This window comes from Palaemon carinicauda, chromosome 1, assembly GCF_036898095.1.
Source record: "Palaemon carinicauda isolate YSFRI2023 chromosome 1, ASM3689809v2, whole genome shotgun sequence".
Classification (NCBI taxonomy): domain Eukaryota; kingdom Metazoa; phylum Arthropoda; class Malacostraca; order Decapoda; family Palaemonidae; genus Palaemon; species Palaemon carinicauda.
In genome coordinates this window covers 127,920,951-127,944,428 of record NC_090725.1, presented here as the reverse complement: position 1 = coordinate 127,944,428, position 23,478 = coordinate 127,920,951, and the positions used below count along the sequence as shown (strand labels likewise).

At 36.2% G+C, this 23,478-nt stretch overlaps 1 protein-coding gene across 1 annotated transcript in view; it reads left to right on the top strand.

The window, feature by feature from the left end:
- The window catches only part of LOC137658640 (gamma-aminobutyric acid receptor alpha-like), a 240,619-nt gene that overhangs the window by 136,420 nt on the left and 80,721 nt on the right, over positions 1 to 23,478 (top strand). The gene's annotated exons all lie outside the window — the stretch shown is intronic.

Below are 23,478 nucleotides of genomic sequence, written 5' to 3'. Positions count from 1 at the left end.
ATGCTGCATGTCTCCTACAACACTCATGTCCGCAGAGGTTCTTGCTGCGGACATTGCAGAAAACATTTCCGCACTTCGGAGGGTCCTCCTGTAAAGAGAAGAAATTTCCATGAGTATCAAGTGAACTATGTATCACTGGATATGCATAGTATAGCATAACAATTCATAAAGGAAAGACACACACTTGTGTTTCCCTCACAACCCATTGTTGCAGCCTTCCAGATAATAAAATCAAAAATGGTTTATCTCTTCTAGAGTAACCAATGCAAGGTTTCCAGATGAAACAGGTGGAGCTCACACCTAAGCAATGATTTTAAAATCCTGGATAATAGACAGGGAAGAACTCAGCTTCCTATCTGAGGGCAACAGCAAAGGGGCGTGCAAGAAAACACAATAGTGTTAGAAGACACAGTGCTGTACCAAAACCCTTACTATAGTTTTCCTCTTACTGTATATGCTATACAGAAGAATACTAGTACAGTATAGGGGGATGTGTGCCGGCCTGCCTTTGCCGGCCGGCACACACCACAACTAGCTTTAAAGTATACTACTTAACAGCTATAGGGCGGCAGCACTCTGGTTCAAATGCCTGTGCCGGTCGGCAGCAACTGCCGGCCGGTAACAGCCAGTGTTGGCCGGCAATGGCTGCCGGCCAGCAACTACACAAGGTAGTACCCAGCTGCCGGCCACACTCTTGGTGACCGGCAGACAAGGGCTGACATAAGCCGGCCGGCAAAGGTACAAGACCGATGCCAGCCGGCAGCAAAAGAACCAGAGGACTACACCTGCCCGGCTGCCGGCCTATGAGGCCGGCAGCCGGGACAGGTACAGCACTTAGAAGAAAAATAGAATGGATGCCGGGATAAGAGTGTACACAACCTCCAAGCCCGGCAACCGAAAGAGTGCATATAAGGAAGGGGAGAAACTAATTCAGGCTTCCTTGACCCATGCCGTCCGGCTCTGCCGGCAGGCATGGATGAGGGACCAAGAGAGGTCCGGGCAGCACTCGAAAACATAAGACCCTTGCCGGCCAGCAGCTCTGCCGGCCGGCAAGGGGCTGAGTCAATTCCACATCCTAACCTATACTAAGTCCAGAAGTAGAACGACGTACAGTACAGTAAGACCCCTGCCGGCCAGCTCTGCCGGCCGGCAAGGGGCTGAGTCAATTCCACATCCTAACCTATACTAGGTCCAGATGTAGAACGACGTACAGTACAGTATGAAGAAAGAGGGGGAAGGGACAAGAGGGTCCTGCCAACCTTGCTTTAGTGACAGATCACCCGCAGCCAAGAAACTTATCTTAGCCTAAGGGAGATCTAAGGGGAAAGGCCAGCAATACTTGCCAGCTTCCAGAGCACCAAAGCAAGGAAGGCGTTGCTACTCCCAAGGGAAGAACTTATCCTCCCGCGAGAACAGCAACAGGACTAGTCTGGTAGATCACAAAAGAAGGAATCATATCCACAGAAACCTTCGGTAGTGACCTAAGGGAGCTAAGCTCCCTTTGTATGTGTTAGGTCAGCGAGGGGGACTCAGCCCCAAGCCAGACAACACAGACTCAGACTAAAAACTCTGTTGTTCTGTCCCTCTTGAACCATAACTACAGGAACAGGAAGGTACAGTAACACCCTAGTATAGTTTTATCGAAAATAAATTCGGAAAAAACCACTTAGGGATAAGCCCAAGGCTTAAACAGAGGGAAAGGGATTGCATACCTTCTCTGAAGAAAAGAAAGCAACCGGGGAGTATGATAGAGTATACTAAGGCTCCATAAGCAACTAGCCTAGGCACCAAGAGAATCGATTACCTAATTCACCGAAACTCACTCGTATACTATCTTGGAAATATTCCACACAGTCTAAAATGTATAAAATATAGCCTAAAGCTTCAATAAAATTTTAATTACACTCGGAAAAACCATAATCATGCATGAAGTACTAGGACCAAACGACTAGGCTACATGGCCTAGCGTAGGCCAGAATGGCGAATACTTCGCCAAATAATACTAAGCACGAAAGGAAATCCTATGTAATGCTAAATAGCTAAAATTTATTAAAGCAAAACAACCAGGAATGTCGCTCTGACTAACTAACTTATACCTAGCGAGCGACAGCGTCCAAGACGCCTCTGGTAGGCTACGGCTCTTGTATCAAAGATTAATCCTATTAATCACTCAAAATTTTACCAAGAGCCTACATTTATACATAACAGACACTATACTCAACTTATCAGAGGCCGACGAAGACGGAGAAGCCATGAAAAGTCGAATAAATCCAAGATTTGCGAGAAAAACAGGAAAAAACACCGAGTTGTTAAGCTACGCAAAAAGGAATACAGATGGCGCCAGGATTGGCGCCAGGCACGCATACGAATCGGAGGATAGGGAAGCCTTGGGAGCGGCTCCCCTTTTTCTTTCCCGAATTCGTATCTCGCCAATCACCTCCTACGAGACGAAATCTCTGTCCAGGATGTAGATTGCCATGTGGCGTGTCTAGAATACGTCCTCTGATATGTCGCGATATCCCTTTCACGAGGGATACTCGCTCCAGGAGTTAGAATTCTGGTACCTTAAGGTAAATTCTCTGGGAATATCGCCGTAGTTGTAATATACCCTAGGAAGCTACCCTATAGGAACTTCCATCAGGACGACATGGCTTGAGCCCAAAAATATATATATACATATATAAATATATATACGTATATATATAAATATATATATATATATATATATATATATGTATATATATATACATATATAAATATATATACGTATATATATATATATATATATATATATATATATGCATATATATATATATATATATATATATATATATATATATACAGTATATATATATATATATATATATATATATATATATATATATATATATATATATATATATATATATATATATATGTGTGTGTGTGTGTGTGTGTGTGTGTTTGTGTGTGTATAAGTTTATATGTGTGTGTATAAAACTAATTAACACTGAATCAAATGTAAACAAAAATTTCACTCTGTCAGTATGTCTGAAACCCGAGAACCTTTTAATGTTCAAGAGAACAAGGCAAAAATAAGATTCCGGAAAATCTTGAAATGTTCTTCAGAACTTAGTACAGTGGAAAATCTAAACCAATAAAGGAAAAGGTTGAGCTTCTTGTGACATCATCTGCACAATATGTGATATTCATTGCAAGTCACGATGACGCGGACACAAGGATACTGTGATATATTCATCAATTATCAGGTGGTAATGACCATAACAAAAATATCCTGCTAAGAGCAAATAACACATGTGTTTGTGCTATTAATCTACCATATAAAAAATTCTTCCCCCAAACCCTGATCTGACTTGAAGGTGGCGTATCTTTAAATAACAGCAAGCAGATGATCAATGCCACAAACATTGCAAAGGATCTTGCCCATGATTTCATAGAAGCTTTGCCTAGCTACCGTACCTATACAGGGTCCGACTTTAAAGACACATTTTCCAGAAAGGGTAAGGTCAAAACTTTTGAGCCTATGCGGAAGAATCCTGAATATCAAATAATACTAAGACCGCTATGAGAATCGCTATCGCTAAATGATGAACAAGTTGTTGGGCTGGAGAAATATGAATGTGCAATGTATGGTCAGTCGAAGTATTCCATGGCATCTGATTTGAATTACAATTAGTTCATACGAAAAAATACAACTTCAAGTCCCAACCTACGACTCTTTGAACGTAAATGGTATTGATCCAACAATGCTACCAGCCTCTAAACCTACTCTGTTGCAAATAATAATAATAATAATAATAATAATAATAATAATAATAATAATAATAATAATAATAATAATAATAATAATAATAATGAAAATAACATTAATAATGATAATAAAAGAAGCATTACTGTTTTGTGGATGCGGAAGAGAGCAATGTGTCAGAAACCACATGACACGTTTTATCCCACTGAACATGAATAATCTAGAACCTTTCATTGAAGAAAAATTTGCCATCATAATCAAGAAAATGAAACTTATCCTGATAACAGGAGTTCTGAAGAAAAATATGAGAAAGTTACATAGTATAATCTCATTGCGATTTTTTTTTTTTTATAATTTCTAGTTTGACTCGCAGTTACAATGGAGGTCTTAAGACTGAAAGATTTTTCTATTAACTGTAATCTGTTTTCCATCGTGAATTACAGTAATATGTATCGTGTTATATGTGTTTATATCCATTTCTTTAGCATATATAATGATAAAAAAATTGTATTGCATTTTAAACAAATGATATGAATATCATTCATCTTCATGAGTTGTATTAATAAGAATTAAGTGCAGCATAAACTAAACAAAAAAATTATTTACAATAAAATGGTGTTACGAGAGATAAAGCAATTATAATTCCCCCATTGACAGCATTTATAAAAACTAAATATGAGACACCACCCTGTAAGGAGTTAAAGGAATTCCATTGTGGTTTGAACTTCTTTTCCAAAGGCCTATATGTAGTAAACTAAGACATTACAAGCAAATTAGATGAAGCTGGCAAAAAAATGTAAATTGTGTTGAGTTCGGTTTATAAGACCAAAAATAAATCTTCATATTATAGATTGGCTTTGCTACAGCATTCTTACTATTATTATTATTATTATTATTATTATTATTATCATTATTATTATTATTGTTATTATCATTATTATTATTATTATTATTATTGTTATTATCATTATTATTATTATTATTATTATTATTATCATTATTCCTAGCCAAGCTACATTCTTAGTTGGAAAAGCAGGATATCACAAACCCAAGTTATCCAACAGGGAAAAATAGCCCAGTGAGGAAAGAAAACAAGGAAATAATAAATCTAAAAGAGAAGTAATGAATAATTTAAATAAAATATTTAAGAACAGTAACAATATTAAAATAGCTCTTTTATATCCAAAGTATAAAAACTTCAAAAAAAGAGAAAGATAAATAAGATAGAATAAGCAAGAGAACTCACCTTAAGACAGTGGAAGACCATGGGAAGGCTATGACAATACCCAAGACTACAGAACAACGGTTGATTTGGGAGTGTACTTCACCTTAAGGAGCTGCTTACAAGATTATTATTATTATTATTATTATTATTATTATTATTATTGTTATTATTATTATTATTATTATTATTATTATTATTATTATTATTATTATTATTATTATTATTAGCTAATACAACCCTAGTTGGAAAAGTAGGATGTACGTCTTGTGGCCATATTGATGACATCATAATAGACACATCCACTGCTGAAATTTGTGAGACATATCTTCAAAAGCTCAAACCTTTTGCACTTTTGGGGGGTAAATAAATGTGCCCTGGCTCTTAAAAGAATGGCAGCACCTTACCTAGCGAGCTTCACCCGAATTGTATTTAGATTTATGAAAAAAAAAAAGCGACGAGAAAAGAAGAATCGTAAAATATTAATGAAAAGAAATAAAAAAAAGTAAATAAATACTCATATAATGGTAGTTTAAAGTGGCGTCAGGAAGCCAATGGGGCACGACTTTTTATATACCTCTTCTGTATCAATTATGAAGATCAGAATCCACTGCTATACCATGTATAACTTTCCGTACAATTAGAACAACATAAATGAAAGACTTATAGAGTTAAGCCATTTGACAACATGGCACATCTACAAAAAAACATATGCAAACCGTACGAAGCCACTATCATCATTCTATCAAAATAGATCTCCTAGAAGATGTCTAATGAATACTTCAAACGATGGTAGTTTGAATCATAACAGCCCTTCCAGGAAAAAAAAAAATATGACCGTCCATTTGCCCTTTAGATGAAGATCGAGGGAGGCTGTTGACATTAAAACAGAAAAGTAATCAATCCAGCAAACTTGGAGCATTAGTACCAACTCGGTTTATACAGTATATAAATCTTGATGAGACTCTTTAGCTATGGTAGGCAGCTCTTCTAGGAGAAGGACACTCCAAAATCAACCATTGTTCCCTAGTCTTGGGTAGAGATATAGCCTCTGATCTAAGGTCTTCCACTGTCTTGAGGTAGAGTTCTCTGCTCGAGGGTACACTCGGGAACACTTTTTTATCTAATTTCTTTTCCTCTTGTTTTTTTTTATCTTCAAGTTTTTACAGTTTATATATGAAAGATGTAATTTAATGTTGTTTTTGTTCTTAAAATATTTTATTCTAATTGTTCATTACTTTTCTTATAGTATATATATTTCTTGTTTCCTTTCCTCGTTGGACTATTTTTCCTTGTTGGGGCCCTTCGGCTTATAGTATCCTGCTTTTTCAACTAGGGTTGGGGCTTAATTAATAATAACAATAATAATAATAATAATAATAATAATAATGATGATGATGATGATAATGATGATAGTAACAGTTACCCCACTGACCTTTGCGCTTTTTTCCTAATGTAAAACGATTATAAAAGGGAAGTGGAAATAGTTTGGAAAGTTACGCCTTATCAAGAGAGATAATTTGTCTACCAAGGCTTCAGTCTCAAATAGAATCAAATTTTCTTCACCGAAAATATAGACACGTAATGAAGAGAATATACATGATATACATATATATATATATATATATATATATATATATATATATATATATATATATATACATATATATATATATATATATATATATATATATATATATATATATATATACATATATATATATATATATATATATATATATATATATATATATATATATATATATATATATATATTAAATAGTCTAACTTTTAACATATGTAGTAGCCTAGGCATTGCGATAAATACTTTAGACTTTAACAAATACCAAAATTAGATTTTGGTTAACTAGTCGAACGCTATTTAATGAATACATCTAGCAATCCTTTTCAAACCGTAACTCTTTGCATTAATCAATCCAGTATTAAGTAATTAAATAATGTTAGCATTGATTAATGAAGATGAAGCACTGATTAATGCAGGACTTGCAATAATCAATAAATCACTATGGAAAAAGGAAAGGTTTACTTGACTCACTCTATCAATGGAAAATAAAATTAGGAATTGGGTTAGTTTGTTCATCACTACGAAATATTTGCGTTTATAATAACAGTGAGGATTAATTGTCACAAAATATTGAAATTCTAGAAACATGACATCAGCTGGTTTGATTATATACAATGAAATCAGTGAGAAAGTAGATAGGGCCTACATGAGTCCTTTTATTTGAATGAATAATGGTTAGGCTGACTTTAATCAATTAGCTGGAAACGTACGCAAATGAGAAAAGTTAAAACATTTGCATAAATCAATTCATCACCATATAACAGAGAACGATGTCCATTGCTCTTCCGCCAACATGGGAAGGAGCATTAACACTGAAGTGTGAACATTGATCTATCTTGTTCAGTTGTAACAGAGAAAGAATTCCCTTTTACCAGAAGGATTTAATGCCAACAGACAATGTTTACGAGGGATGACCGTGTTAGCTGTTGACAGCTGTTGATACTAATTGACGCCTCGTTATGGTCGTCAGCAATTATCGATTGTTGACAAGAACTGACATTCCCCCCAATTCCAAAGTTATTCGTTGAACATTCCTTTTCTCTCAAAATTTTTTGGCTTTAAAAATATGCTAGTCCCGTGATGCTGGAAAGAAGAATTTTGGAATCTACAAAAACATGTTTTCTTTCATGCATAAGTCTTAAAACAATAAAACAATCTAAATTTCTCCCAAAACAGATTTTTTAGAAATTCTATTAAAAATATACGAGATAAGATCTTAAAGCTCAACTCAGCATTTCATTTGGTTGAGTTAAAAGAAATTTCTGTTTATGGCAATGTCCGGGAGACAAGTGAGTGTTGAAAGTTGCTGTCTCATTTGTGGCAATTTCTGCATCGTGTTTATACTGCAAGTTATAATTCCAAATCATAACATCAACTACTACACATGAACAATTGAACTCTAGTTTTTAATTGAAGCAGTTTCTAATAAAATCCCTTGCTCTAATCACAATTCCAGTTCATGATGTCAACTGAAGTGTTGGAGAGGGGATTGCAAGATTTGAGACAAAAAATTTCCACTACCGTCATCCATACCAAATTATAGAAATTTACACCAATGACATCAAAATAGATATAAGATTAGTACACTAAGAGAATATCTGAACTTAATAAAGTTAGAACTGTGAGCAAATATATTAGTAACTTGCAATTTAACAACTAAAGAATGAACAGCTCTAGCTCCATCAACATAAGCCAATAGAAATAAAGAGAATTGAGAGAATTATGATTTAAAAAAAAATATCAATATTAGCCGATCTAAATGCACTCACTGATAGAAAAAAATTAACAATTATTATGAGGATATCTTATTTTCTCATGACTAAGATACAACGTAGTAACGAATCGCAGAAGATTATCGTTAAGACACTCCTAATATTATAAATAGAGATAATAAGAGGCTAATTAACCGACCTACTGATCAATGCATCTGACAACACAAAGAAAACGATTGAATTCAGATTTCTCGTAGAGTTACGTGGAGAGACGAGTGGCTGCTTGCAGGGGAAGTCTATTTTAAACTTGACTTTTATATGCCTGAGAAAAGTCATTCAAAGGCCAACACGTAACCTTTCCGCTGGATCGCGGCGAGGAATTCCGACGGAGATTAAATATAGTTCGTTTTTAGTCGCATATTCTCCCTTGCGAAAAGAGGAGACATCTAAATTTAGGATCAAGCCGTCAGCGTGCATGTAATTATAAGGGCAGACCAGGAAATACCGTAGAAATAAAGGCGAGGTTGTAAATATATACTGATGGCAAAAACCTTAATTTTAATCGGAAATTCTCCGTAAAAATATACTGTTCTCAACCGTATTTCAGTAAGATGCAGGCGACCGGAATTTTACCTTTGTTACTATCTTTTACTGGTTGGTGACCGTAATATCCCTTACGTCAATATATCCGTTTTTAAAACGGTAAAAATCCTTGAATAAATGTTGCCAGACACTTACCGTTTTTTAATGCAAATTCTTAACAGTGTAGAGAAGGAGACGACAATGAAAAGGCAATTTTAGTGAGGTGGAAAATTGGTGAGCAGGATTCCAATACATTGAATACAGTCTACAAGGGCTTATTCAACAGGAATAGAAGGGTAAAGGCATTTCATTCGTAACACAAAGGGCACTGTAAGAAATAAATTATATTTAATGTCAGCGAAAAATAAAAGGGTGAAATCTCATTTTAGGTAGATAGACAATGGTGTTTTAAATTCAGGGAGACTGAAAATGAAGGTAATTGTTGTGAATTTAGATAAAGTATTATTATTATTATTATTATTATTATTATTATTATTATTATTATTATTATTATTATTATTATTATTATTATTATTATTATCCAAACTACAACCCTGGTTGGAAAAGCAGAATGCTACAAGCCCGAGGAATCCTACAGAGAATGTAGTATCCCAGTGAGGAAAGGAAATAAGAGAATATCAGATACATTATATGTAATTAATGAATAAAAACTATGAAATATTTTAAGATTAAAATCGTCAAAGCAGATCTGTCGCAATATAAAAATATAAAACGAGACTTAAATCAACCTGTTCAACATAAAAACATTTGCTGGAAGTTTGTAATTTTGAAATTCCACTGATTCCACTGCCAGGTCACAATCTGGTCACAGCTGGAATGAAGTTTCTACAATACTGTGTAGTATTGTGACTTATGGTGTAAATGGCATGACTGTTAGAATTAACTGCATATCTAGTACTACGTGCAGAATGGTACAGTCTGAGAAGATTTGAATGTAAAGGATGGTCAGCAATTTGAAAAATCTTATGTATTATGCACAAAGAACTACTGAATGACGGTGCCAAAGATTAATATCCCGATCAAGAATAAGGAATTTAATAGACCGCAAATTTCTATCTAACGACCAGACAGAATAATACTTGAAATATGGTATAATGAAAGTATTGACACCTTTCTTCAGGATAGATTGATCAGCAAAATATTAGAAGACTTTTACAATAAGCCTTTTCTTGTGCTGGTGAAGAAGAAACAGGCCAAATATGTTTCTCAAAAGTTGGCTTACAAACCAGAATCCCACCTAAAAATTTAAATTAGTTTTATCCAGTTAAAGAAACATTATCAATGCAACGATCTGGATGTTTAGGAGCCACTGTCCTCGCCCTACTTACAATCATACTTTAAGTATGTTAAGTGTTCATCTTCATTACTCATAATTTGCACAATGCACTAAATCCAGCTGTATCTCTATTACAGGATTCAGCAAACCCAAATCTTCATTTGGGAGATGGAATTGATGCAAAGAGAGTAGCATAATGTACATATGCAACGAGGTTGCATTCTAGGCCAAACCACATATTATGCATATATAATATGAAAAATAATAGGCCAAGAACACTACCCCGAGAAACAACAGATATTACATTCCTATACTTGTTATGGCGGCCATCGACAACCACTTTGCGATCTATCTATCAAAAATTCAATATGCTAAGAATAGATCCACCTACTCCAAACTGTTTGAGGCTGAAAACCAGGGCCTCATGATCAACACAGTGCAAAGCAGCACTAAAGTTCCAGCCAATCATACGGACTTACCTCATCAAGAGATGTCTGCACAGCATTGGAAACAGTAAGAAGGGCCTCACATACCCAATGCCCTTGCGAAAACCAAACTATAATCTAGGAACAGACGGACCTCCTTACATATTTAGACGTTTTGTCAAAAGATGTTTAAAAATTTTAGATAATATGGAAGTTATGGAAATTGGACGGTAATCAGCGTGGCTAGAGCTACCACAAACATATTTACCCAATAGAGAAGCAGTACCAATTCTTCAAAAAGAGAAAAAACCTCTTCTGACTAACTTATGAAGAAGAGAGATCGGAGGACTTTATAAAGAACAAACAAATATATAATTTGGTTTTACACCTCCATAATCATCAAAGTCTATCAAGAGTGTTTTAATTTCGTGGGACTGAAAAGCTAAACTAGTTAGTTTAGCTTGAGGAAAAGAAGGAATGAGGGAGATCGACTTTTTCATTACTCAATTTTCTGTCAAACACATCAGCCAGGGTTGCCTTTTCTTTTGTACAGTGTGTGGTAGAACCATCTGGTTCAAGTAAAGGAAGAACTGTTAAGTCTACATCAAAGAGTGCAGATTTAAGGTTAGCCCACTAATCATGTTACTGGGTTGTACAGAAAAGGGTTTCTTCTATGGTCAAATCCCTTTCTTTTCAGTTGAAGCATGAACTTTGTAAGAGTATATATATATATATATATATATATATATATATATATATATATATATATAGAGAGAGAGAGAGAGAGAGAGAGAGAGAGAGAGAGAGAGAGAGAGAGAGAGAGAGAGAGATTACTTCATTTAGATAGAATTGTTTAGATTCGGTGAGGAAAAAAGTATTGGAGAAAAACTGAGAGATGAAGTTGTCTAATGGTTAAAGGAAAACGAAAATTCTGACTTAATTCTCGTTAAAGTAGAAAAAAAAACTTGATATTTCATATGAGACAGTGAGTAAAAAAATACAAAGACGTGTAATTATAGATATCTTTAGAAAAGCAAATGGTGAATAGTCAAACTTAATACTGAGAAAGATAGACAATTACAGAAAATGATAGACAAAAGATCAGAAAAAGATAATATTTGCTATATTTCCCTTGCTCTCCAACTCTTCAAATAGCTAAGACTCGAGATTTTTTGTATAAATCGTTTTAGATTACGCACTCTGTCCACGGCAGCGAAATCTATTTCCGTTCATCTATAAGTGGTGGCCTAGGACCCTGAAAGCAAACTTATCAGTCCATACTCAACGGGACGTTGGAGTGTTGCATAATCACACTTCTTGATGGGAGGGCCTTTTTACGTATTCATCCTTCTTGATGGACTGGTGTCTGGAGGTGCAGGTGCATAAAACGTGGACCTTTGGCAAACGAATATGAAATTTATAGCTATTTTTTTTTCTTTTTTTTTCTTTTTTTTAGGCGAGTGAAGTCTACGGTTATGATCTCACCTGTAATTCTTTAAGTGTTAATAAAAAACAATCTACTTCTTTGAACCAGTGAGTAAAAAATCCATAAAATAATTATTTCACTTGTAAAAGTGGCAAGCTTATAAAGAGCGATTGTTTAGGGTGAGCATCATACCGTCGGTTATAAGTTATTCATCTTGAATGAATTTTAAAAAGTTTCCTTGGGTGTCAAAGTGGACTTAACAAACCTGTTGAGAGATTCAAATGGCATCTAGAGTGCATGAATATTTGATTGAATTAAGTGGTATACATCCTACTACGGCTTGAACTGACTCCGTGTATGAACTGACTTCGAAGATTTACAAATTGATAATAAACCAAAATATATGGATGGGAGGCATAGGTACCATATGACTATGAAGAAATATTTGCCAACATTAGTTTTTATTTTTTTCAAATTATCGAAGTAATGAAAAAGATCTACATTTGTGGACCTAAAATAATACCGTTTCAGGTCGCATAGTAGAAAGATTCTGGGAATAATAAACCGAGTTCATTCACATTTACACTTAAATTTTCCCAGATGTGTCCTTGGGTAAAAGATGAAAAAAAATGTATATCCAAAAGACAAATCTTAATGAAGCTGAATGTCAGCACCTGCTTCTTGGTACCGTCTTATGAATCCTAAAAGGAAAAGATGAAGAATGCATCGAACTCACATTTCATTTTAATAGGAAATGACATATAATATTTGCATTTGTATAAGATCACTCCATCTTGAAACGGCACGCCACTTACGTGGTATTCCATTGGACCATAGAATACCATTATTCATTAGACTTTGTTATCCTCTAAGGGTCATAAGATATAAGCAGGTACATCAGATAACAAAAAAAAAAAAAAAAAAAAAAAAAAATTAACAAATTAACAAATAACCGACTTGGAGTACGACAATTTTACTTTTCACAATTTATTCAACTGACAATTCCTAAGCTTGGGAATATTCATAGAAAACAAAATTGGGAAACCTTATTTTCATTCTCATATTGAAAGAAAAAAATATACATATAATATTCCAGATTTTGTAACTTAACTTGAATAATAATTCTAATATTTGAGTGGCTCAAATTGACTCAATGTACCACTTTGAGTGATTGGAGAATTGATATTTAAATCAACACAATAATCTCTGTTAACTGAGTGATGTACGACATAATTGGAAAATTTATGAGAGAGATAATTTTGCTTCAAGTCACTGTAAAAAGAGATAGCTATCATTTCCTACGTTAAGTGCACAAAATGTGCCTTAGATGAAATTAAAACTGTTAGAAATTTTTGTTTACCTCTGCATGATAAATAAATGCCAAACCCCAGGCCATTGCCTTTATTATGATGAGTTAAGCTTTTATACGTCAAATACCACATGCTCACTTAAATAATTCAGTGCTGGAAGTATCCAGTCTTGTAATCTCTCTCTCTCTCTCTCTCTCTCTCTCTCTCTCTCTCTCTCTCTCTCTCTCTCTCTCTCTCTCTCTCTCTCTCATAATAATCTATATACAAATGTAGGATATTTTATTTCGTAATATTTCAAGTCATACTGTGATTTATTTTTTATGCATCCACTTAGGCAATTAATCGCTATTTGAAAGTTATTTGTTGAGAATTATTTTATGGATTGAGTAATCAAGTGAAACACAGAATCATAACAAATGAATAAGTATAATGATAAATTAATGTGCGCAGATTTGTAGCAAAGGTAAAGCAGGGAAACCTGTGACATCGGTATTCGAGAATACTGTATCTCCAATTCCTTTAAAGTCATGGAAAAATCTTCGTACCAAAATGTTCCATGGAAAGTTATCGAAGCCTTCCATAAGTCAGGAAATCGTTCGGAAATTGGTTACAAGAAAGCAGAAAACGGTCGGTCGAGCGCATCACATTTTTTAACATCACCTTGATATGGATATATCGAACGCTCCTCTATTAAGTTAGCAATCAAGTAACGTCAGAACCACTGATTATAAGGTGATTAACATTAATCACACTCCAACGAACAACGTCGAGGTGTGAAACTAAAGGGTTTTCTCTGTTATTCCCGGATATATTTAACATTATTCCGTCGAGCCAGTTGGTGCGTTAGCGTGTTCTGGTCAAATAACGCATATAGACGATGAATTTCTCACTCAATCATTTGATTTTCAACAGCCCTGCATTATAGCATACTGCTATTAAGAGGAAATTGGAATTCATTGAAGCGTATCACGGAACGCTCCTTTTGTAACCGCTGAAACTGAAATCAAGGAGACAAATGCTGATCAACATGCATCGAACAGTTGCCATCGATTGCTGTCCAGTGGAATGGAAGGGACATCCATTGTGTGGAATCTTTCCAATTTACTCTTCGTGGGAGAACATCATCTCTATGGGGACATTCATTCTAACAAACGTACTATTTTGGTAGACGGATCTATAAGCCTGACGAGGACGTGTCTGAGAAATAATAAAAGCACAGTACAGTGATAATGCAGTAGATACACCCATTCTAATCTAGGTATTAATGATTTGTGGAATTAAGCTGAATAGCCAGTAAGACCTTAACGAACGTCAGTGTTAAATGTTTAGATACCACGCTTATTGGTATAAACCGATTATATAACAACCAGTATTCTGATTGTTCATAGACCCTTTCCCATCTATATTCTTTTTTTCATATATCATACAACAGATTTCTTTTACGGTCAAAGTTGGGACAAAAGAATATGTCTGTCGAAGTTCTCTTATTTCGATCTGATGATTACAGTTTTCTTTAGTGGAAGATTATCCTTTTGTCTCTCTACCCAGAGGATCAGTCAATCACATATATCAAAGTAAGAACCAACATTCATCTCTCTCTCTCTCTCTCTCTCTCTCTCTCTCTCTCTCTCTCTCTCTCTCTCTCGTAATAAGGATCTCGCCTATTGCTTTGCCACCCTGCAGGATTCACACGGCAACGCAGTGTTCTTAGTCACGAAGATTTTCGTTCACTATCACGGCTTCTTCCTATGACAAGTTACTTCGCTCTCTGAAAAGGCTTTTAGTGTTCAATTTCTTTACGGATTTCCTTGATAAGATTCGCTAACTCGATGAAACCTAAGTGCGTCGGAGATGGAGTCATAAGCCTTCCTTATGAAAAGGCAATACGGCCCTATTCCAGATAGAAGTGGGCTTTAAACGCTTGCCTTCCCATTTTCAATTTTGGCAGTGAATTCTAGTCACGTCAGGTTCATTTCTGCTCTTCTATGCTAGTATTTTTTACAGAATGAAGGCCTTTCAAGTCGCTACTCATGCTGTCTTTCTTCTTGTACTTGGTGTATATACCATAATTTTTTGCTTACTCCGTTACTCGAGAATCGATCGTCATGAAACTTGGTTGGTACATTGTATGGGTCAATATCTATCGAGCGTCTGAACGTTTTTCCAAAATTCTTTCTCATTAATTAGTAATTAATTAAAGACTGAAAAACTATGAAATTTCGGTAACGTTAATAAGCGTTGAATCGGGGTGAAATTTTATAAGTAGACTCTAGAAGACAGTAATTATTGATCACTGAACAGAAAGTTGTGTCAGACCATAAACTATTAATTCATTAAGTATTTAATTATTTGCGAGGTACTAATTTCAAAATCCTACTCATCCCTTAATACTTGGCTGATCTGTCTGTAACTTTGTATGTGTATATTAGAAGGATACCTGCATTGACACTCAGAGACTGATTTTATATCTTTATGAGATATTAATTTGTAATTAATTCAAAAAGTAATCAACTCTTGAAGTTCACAGAAAATGGCCGTGTTTGGTGTCAAGTAAAACAAGAAGGGGAGGAAATTACGATGGTGCACTTAATTGAATGATTTTGATATTCATTGATTAGTAATTAACAATTGATTGAAGAAAACCATCGATTTTCAAAGATGGCAGAAATCAGTCGTGTTTGGTGCCAAGTGATCGGAGGAGACAGAACACAGCGGTACAGTAAACAGAACGATTTTCTCCGTCATTTGTCAGTAATCAACGTTTAATTGATGAGAACAATGGATTTTAAAAGTTCATGGAAAACCGGCATGCTTGGTGTCAAATGAAAGGGGATGGGAATAGGGAAACAGAAATATACAACTAACAGAACGGTTATTGCTGCCTTTCATGATTGATTAACCGCAAAATTTATAAAATATTCACTGTCATTGCTGAAGTGATCAACGAATTCATTAACTGGAATCAATGCACTCAGATACCCGTGAGCTGAGACGATTCCAATCATGTTCAATGCAGCCTTCAGCTTGTAGTAGTTCATTTGAACTTGTTTCCTTAACTTTACCTCTGCGATTTGCTGTTTCTATATCATCGGATTAGAAGCTGGAATAATAAAAAACTGAGTTGAACTCAATAAAATGCATCACAGAATTATAATATAAAAGGAAAAAAAAGTCCTATACAGCATACCCCTACGAATATCTCTCAAGATATTGAAGACAGTTATTCTAGACAAAATTTAGTGAGAACAATAAACTACGATAAACAGTAAATGCTAAATATAACGCTATAAAATGCTCTATAAGGAAAACCAAATACATATGGCAATGGTATTATTGTAAGAAATTATAGTTTTGAAGTTTTCTGCTCTGAACAAAGGGCTACCTCATCCACTGGATATTAGCCCTGACATCTTAACTGAGAAGACTAATACAAATTTTCTGCTACCATGATCAATCTTATTCATACGATCCTTGAACTATTTTTTTAATGTTTCCATTGTCTCCCTGGCTAAATAAAAGCTAACCCCTCCCAATCTCTATACATTCCAACTAACTGAAGGTAATTATGCTTTGTCCTTCACATTCCTGCACAAGCTGTCATCCCACCAATTACCAAAGAATTACCAGCATTCTAAAAAAGAAAAAACTATGGATGATTTATTACCTTCTGCACATTATATGCATACACTCAAAAGGCCAAGGGTTGTTATTTTTTCTAGTTTAATTTTCTTGCAATGTCAGTACAAATGAACTGCTTGCAAATCCAACGTACCTGGCTATACAGTGACATCCATTGTTTTCTTTTTACTTTTTTTGGTAGCCCACTGAAGTGAAAAGCATCGTCTGCATTGAATTCGGGAGTATAGGGTCATTTACCATTTAAAGAACATTCTCTCTCACCAAATGGTTCCACAACGGTTTACTAGGGACTCCTCTGCCTTGAGATATGATCATATCTGTACTCATTACTATTGGTCTTTATAATGAAGCAATACCCAACTGTGCCTCATATTACCATTACAGCAACAGTCTCCAGTAATAGACTTGCCTGATATAAGTTGTTGCATTGGATTCAAGAGATAGGCTCACTTGCCATTCAGATGGCAGCAGGAACAAATTTGGGTGTAATTGTGTGATCAGAGTAAAGCCATTAGGGTGAATGGGATACAAGAAGAAAGAATAATATCTACATGGATAGTGTTAGAATATAAGCAGTGGTTTCGTGTTTGTATTTTGAAGTATTTTAATTATAACGGATGACAGTAGGATGAGAGAAGAGAAAGATTTCTAGAAAAGGTGAAGCCAAAAAAAAAAAAAAAAAAAAAAAAAAAAAAAAAAAAAAAAAAAAGGCAGGATGCTTGAAATATAATGGGATATTTAGACTGTCTATGGAAGTCAAAGCGAAAATATTTAAGAGAAGCAATGATCAAACTTTCATTCATTGAAATGAAGTGTGGATGTTACAGTTACTGAGCTGGTTTTTATTTTATAAAGTTTACGTGGCTTAAGAAGAGCTGAGAGAGAGAAATGTGAAGATTTGTATAAGTGGGAAAAAGTTTACTGTTGGCGAAAGGATGGGTTCAAAGCGTTTTAAGATTATCTATTTTTCCGGAAATAATGAAAGACGACAGGTTGGTAAAAAGCCACATAATTGGCAAGTCACAGGAAATATGATGAGGGGAAGACCATGAAAGCTCTGAATCGATGGTGTGAAAAATAGCAAATTCAAGTAATTTGTATTTTTCCTAGCTATACTCACGACGAACTTCCTTCTTTGAAGATCTGTGCATTAACCCGGTCAAGACCAGAAAACTCTGGTAGGCTTCCTCAGTTTCCCCAAGCATCGTGCATCTGATAGCCCCCAACATGCCCTCCTGGCACATGAATACATTCGCCCAGGTAAGGTCACACGAAAGTACAATTCTCATTACAGCTCCCATGACAAAAATAAAACTCAACCGCCACCTACAAACCTATGGGGATAGCAGGGCGCGAAGTAACTCGAAGGAAGTTCGCCGTAAGTATAGCTAGGAAAAATATAAATTACGTAAAATTTCCTATTTGTTCCAATGCAATTTACTTACTCCAAACTTCTTTCTTAGGAGACTCATCTTTAGGAGATGGAACAGGGATTTAGGTGACAAAATGGGGGAAACTGCACTGAGGAGGCCATTCGGATAATGACGATACTAACCTGCTAGCAAGGAAACTTCCACTAAACAAAGTGAATCACACTCACCAAGGCTGTCCGATGATTTGGTTGGTACTCCATAGGAAGGGGATCGTGAAGTGGTAAAAGGGATAGGGAATAGGACATGCTACCACTCAACCATTCAACACAGAGTACAGTTGGTTCAGTTGGTTCTGTTCATAGTTAGTTCCGCTGCTGGGCAGCCACGAGGGAGCTGATCTTAAACATATCGATGGTCGTGACCGTACAGTTTCTCAGATTGTGTGACGTAAAAGTGGACTGTTTTCTCCACACCCCTACCTTCAAGACTTGGCCAATCGCCACATTCTTAGAGAATGCCATGGAAGTCCTGATCCCCCTGATCTCTTGGGGTCTTGTAGACTTAGGTGGAGTGTCCCCTGCTGACCTGTAGGCTCTCCTGATCATCTTTCTTAGACAAAATGATACGGTAATTTTTGCCATCGAGTTCTTCACTCTATTGGTGGAAACGAAGAGGCTCTTGATGGCAGGTCGTACTCTTGCTGTCCTAGCCAGGTACTACCTCATAGCTCGGACGGGGCACAGAAGAAGGTCTTTATCATCACTGGACCTCAGAATGGTGGGAACGGAAAACTCCTGGAACCTGGGGTCTGCTACTGTGGGGTTCTGTGTTTTCGCCACAAACGAGGGGACATACTGAACGTCAGCTCCTTCCACCCCTTAATGTGACACGCTTCATATGAAAGGCCGTGAATCTCGCTAACTCTTTTGAATGAGGTTAGGACTAGGAGAAAAACTGTCTTCAGAGTCTGATCTCTCAGTAAGAAGTCCTTGAGTGGCTAGAAAGGGGAGTCCCTTTAGGAATTCCAAGACTTTGGTTAAGTCACACTCTTCTACCGCCAACTCTCTTAGGTCCAGGAGACCTTCCTTGTCCGGCCACCACAGGGCCACCAAGGTGAGCTTCATTTCTTTTGCCTCCCTCAGCCTGTTCAGGACTTGACGTAACAGACCGAGGGGGTGAAAGGTGTAAGCGTCCAGACCATCCAACGAGTGTTGGAAGGAAAGCATCCTCCATGACTGCTGCTGGGACTGACAATGGAGAACCGAACACAGGAAGTTTCATGCTGAGTCTCATCCCTACTAGGTCCAGGGAGGGGGAGTTCCACATGTTTATCACGTGACTCGTTACCTTCGGAACTGGCCTTTTCTGTTGAGACTGTTTGCTAACGCGCTTATTTTGAATGGGATGAACCTCCCTATCAGCGACGTCCATCTATCTGCGGCCCATCTGAGGATTTCTTTGGTTACCCTGCACAATGTCCAAGACCTAAGTCCCCCTTGCTTTTTGACATATGTCACTACCATGGCGTAGTTGCATATGAGAGCTACTGTCTTCCCTGCTGTACGAACTTCCAGGGACTGAAAAGCTCTCTGGACTGCCTGAAGTTCCAGCTCGTTAATGGGAGAGCCTTACCTTCAAAGGTCCAGGTCCCTGACTGGGACTCCTTGAGCAGATGTGGCCCCCATCCCTCTTTGGATGCATCTGTAAACAGAAGGAACTTCAGAGGAGAATCCCGCAGTGAGATACCCTTCAACGTGTTGGTTCGGTCCGTCCACCACTAGAGAGCTGCCATGGATGACTGGGAAGGGGGAAACTTGTTTGATGAGCTCCCTGATGGATGCCCTGATCTGTCCTTCAGGTCCCACTGGGCATGTTACAGCTTCAGCCTGCCCTGAGCTACCAGTTTCTCCAGGGACACCAGGTGCCCCAGAAGCCTCTGCTAGACCCCCAGAGGTTCCGCAGAGCCCTGCAGAATCGGTCTGGTGAATTCGTCCAACCAGTGAGGACTCTTCTTTGCCGGAAAAACTCTGGCCGCTACTTTGCAGATTTCCATTCCTAGGTACACCACTCTCGTTGAGGGAGACATCCGAGACTTCTTCCAGTTGACGACAACCCTCAGTTTCTTGCAGAACGACAGGAGCTCGTACCTTTGCTTCGTCAAAGTTTCCCTTGAGGAGGAAAGAAGCAACCAGTCCTCCAGGTACTGCAGGAGTCCGATTCCCCTTTTGTGATCCCACTGGGAGACTAGGGAGAAGACCCTGACGAAGATCTGTGGTACCATAGACAACCCGAAGCAGAGGGTTCAGTACTGGGAGACATTCTTCCCAACGCCGGTAAAATATTATGTAAGGGGCACTGTATTTGGTGGGAACCCGACCCACTACTGATGAACTTCCTATACAAACGTCTTGTGTAGCTGATATTGCGGATGTTTTTTTTTTTTTTTAGCATAGGTTTCATCCATTATACAGGAGATAAAATTTTAGTGGCAATGCTCTTACCCTCTTACGGGAAGCAGCTCAATAGAAGGAACAGCTGAAGGTTTATATAAGCAAATTCTAGACAATGAATAGATTAACACCTCTTCTACACAAATACCAAGAAACATTGCACACTATGTAGAATAATTTCACGAATATGTATACAATTGAGTGGTTAATGTAGGAAATTATAAAGGTTTGAGTGCCATAAATCAACTCTATTCTCTGATATCAGATGGACAATAGGATTTTGGCTTTGCAAAACTTTTAAGTCGTTACATATTCATTATTTCATTCGAATAAAAAATATATAATTTTCCTTTATAAAGAATTAAAGTGAAGGGTTGGTCTTTGAAAAGTATAAAACACCTAAATTAACCCGAGAACGAAATAATATCCACTAGAAATATGAAAGCATCGATTATGCGTAAGTGTATGATAGTAGTAAGAAGATTATGTCTAGATACGTAACCATCTAGTCTGATCTCATTGCCTGAGGTAATTCAATAAATTTGGTTTTTGAGTATTCCCCATCGGGATCACTCAGGTAAATTAGTTTAGTCGCCTTAGATTCAGGACGAAAACAGGTATTTATGACTAAGAATTCTGGATGAATAAACATTTCGGAATGACAGGAATGGTTAAATGAACAAAAAAGTACTCACATTGTTCGTGACGATTAAAGTCCCGAGACTTTAGCATTATTTATGTCATAAAACTATTTAAGCACAATATCCAAAGAACTTATGGATTTTACAATATATTGCATTTGTTATTCAAAGATCCATTCAGTAAGTCCAAATACAGAAACAAATCATGAATATTTATTTACATCGCTCACTCCAAGAAAATACTGCATGAATCTATTAATTAGAAAATTCTCTTTGCAAAATAAAAGATGTCTTTATATCTTTTATTCTTATTGCATGTATTAAAAAGAGAAAAATTTTCTGGGAACAATCACTAACTTTTGCTTTTTTCTCTTTCATAAGTATAGTAGCGATATATGATATAGAAAGTCTACGAGGATGGGATTGTATTATCAAATTAATGTTCCAGCATTACTCCGAGTAGATGTCATTATTATATGGGATTAGTCTCCTTCCAATGTTCTTCCCGTAAAGACTAACCTTTCACTATTATTAGATAGTTACTTGATTTTTCTCTGTTCAGGCTAATAAATAGGTCTCCCTATCCGTTTGTTTTAAGATCTTAAGGGGATGCGGGCAATTTGATTATTGAATATTAACCACTTACCCACTAGTATCCTTACCATGCTCCAGTGAAATATTAGCCAAGAAGATTTTCAACGTCTCTTTGATGCTGAATCCATCAGAAGAAAGATAATTTCATAGTTGTCATCCTTGTAATAATTTACTTATAAAACCAAAATATATAGCTGTGCTGTGATAATAATATATTTTTAATAAAAATGGGATACATCTTAAAGTGATTTTCACAGTTCTATTTAATTTGTTGGAATAACTTTTTTTCTTGAATAGTAAGAAAATACGATGATCCTGGGCACTGAAAAAGGGTGATCAGTTAGTTCAAAACCCAAATTTCTTTTCCATAACTCGAAGTTAAGTATTTCATTCCCATTAACGAAAATATCAGCTCTAAACATTTTAGCGCTAAATCCCCGTAGATAAAAATCATGTGGATAATGAAAGTTTTTATGGTTTATTTGTGGATACAATATCTATAAAACAGAGCTCTTATAACTGAATTTCCTAATCAATCATCAAACTTGTGATTTATTTTTAAACGAAACATAAAGATATAAGAAAGAAGCATAAACATACCAATACACTCATTAGATGGTCTAACAAGTTTAAGAATAATTTCACAATTAAATTTGTAAATCTAAATGTTCCTAAAGAAGAGTACAGATTTTTACATGTGGTTATACTTTCCAAATTACATTTCGATCACATAAACAAAAAAATATCCCTTATCCCCTCAGTCCAAAGGGTGAAGGCACGAAGAGGTAACGAAAAATAATTAAGAACGCAGATATTTGAACAATAAGTGTCATTTCACAGTTGGACATTTTCCCCGCTACCTGTGATAGAAGGTAGACTGACAGGTGTTACTAACGGAATGCGTTCAGCCTACGACGGTGATGGTTAAATTTCTGCCTGAGAGAGAGAGAGAGAGAGAGAGAGAGAGAGAGAGAGAGAGAGAGAAGATGATGATGATGATGATGGTGCCAATCTTAAAACCAAAAACAGACGGCAGATAGCTTCCTCCTAACAACTGCGTCTCTGGCAAAAAGGAAATGTATACATCTGGTCAGATTTTCAAGAAAGCGATAAGAGCAAATATTTGTTTTGACCAACTCACCCAGCAGAGTCCATATACAGTCGTGGTCAGTCGTCGGTGTATATTTTTTCTTTCCAAGATGATAAATATTCAATGGTTTGTGGGTTACTGTAAAATTGGTAGACGTTATAGTCACGTTTCAAGGCAGTTTGTTTTTTAAGTAATTGTAGATATTGCAAAAACTATTATGACAATAATATAGCTAAAGCTGAGAGCTTCGCACTTCGCCATCAAACATGGCAATGTGTGTATGTGTGTGTGTCTGTGACCAAAGTCACGAAATGAGAAATGGGTAAAACGGATAAGATGTTACAATTCTTCATACCTCCTACCAGTTTGACTTATTTTGGTTAA